The following is a 907-nucleotide window of genomic DNA, read 5'->3' on the forward strand; positions in this document are numbered from 1 at the left end:
TTCAAAAATCAATTACTATTTTTCAAAATGTTTTTAAAATCTTTTACTTTGTTTTCAAAAATTTCTTCCCCTCTTCTCACATCCTTCTATTTATGGACTAACACTATTCCTTAATGCACAATTCGAACTCCATCTTTCTTGATAAGTTCGAATTCTCTACTCCTTCCTTCTATTTTTTCTTTTCCTCTGACACCTCAAGGAATCTCTATACTGTGACATAGAGGATTCCATATTTTCTTGTCCTCTTCTCTTTCATATGAGCAGGAGCAAAGACAAAAGCATTCTTGTTGAGGCTGACCCTGAACTTGAAAGGACCTTGAAGCGAAAGCTAAGAGAAGCTAAGGCACAACTCTCTGTAGAGGACCTAACAGAAATCTTCAAACAAGAAGAACCCATGGCAGCCGAAAACAACAACAATGCCAACAATGCAAGGAAGGTGCTGGGTGACTTTACTGCACCTACTCCCGACTTCTATGGGAGAAGCATCTCTATCCCTGCCATTGGAGCAAACAACTTTGAGCTTAAGCCTCAATTAGTTTCTCTAATGCAACAGAATTGCAAGTTCCATGGACTTCCATTGGAAGATCCTCATCAGTTTTTAGCTAAATTCTTGCAAATCTGTGACACTGTCAAGACTAATGGGGTTGACCCTGAAGTCTACAGACTTATGCTATTCCCTTTTGCTGTAAGAGACAGAGCTAGGATATGGTTGGACTCACAACCTAAAGAAAGCATGAACTCTTGGGAAAAGCTAGTCAATGCCTTCTTGACAAAGTTCTTTTCACCTCAAAAATTGAGTAAGCTTAGAGTGGAAGTCCAAACCTTCAGACAGAAGGAAGGAGAATCCCTCTATGAAGCTTGGGAAAGATACAAACAATTAATCAGAAAGTGTCCTTCTGACATGCTT

General features: G+C 39.3%; 1 non-coding gene across 1 annotated transcript; it reads right to left on the reverse strand.

Annotated features, from left to right (window-relative positions):
- Window positions 1-799: 799 nt before the first annotated feature.
- Window positions 800-907, reverse strand: LOC130978419 (small nucleolar RNA R71). Its single transcript, XR_009086064.1, has one exon. It is a non-coding gene; the product is annotated as a small nucleolar RNA R71 (small nucleolar RNA).

The sequence above is a fragment of the Arachis stenosperma genome, chromosome 4 (genome assembly GCF_014773155.1).
Source record: "Arachis stenosperma cultivar V10309 chromosome 4, arast.V10309.gnm1.PFL2, whole genome shotgun sequence".
Lineage (NCBI taxonomy): Eukaryota > Viridiplantae > Streptophyta > Magnoliopsida > Fabales > Fabaceae > Arachis > Arachis stenosperma.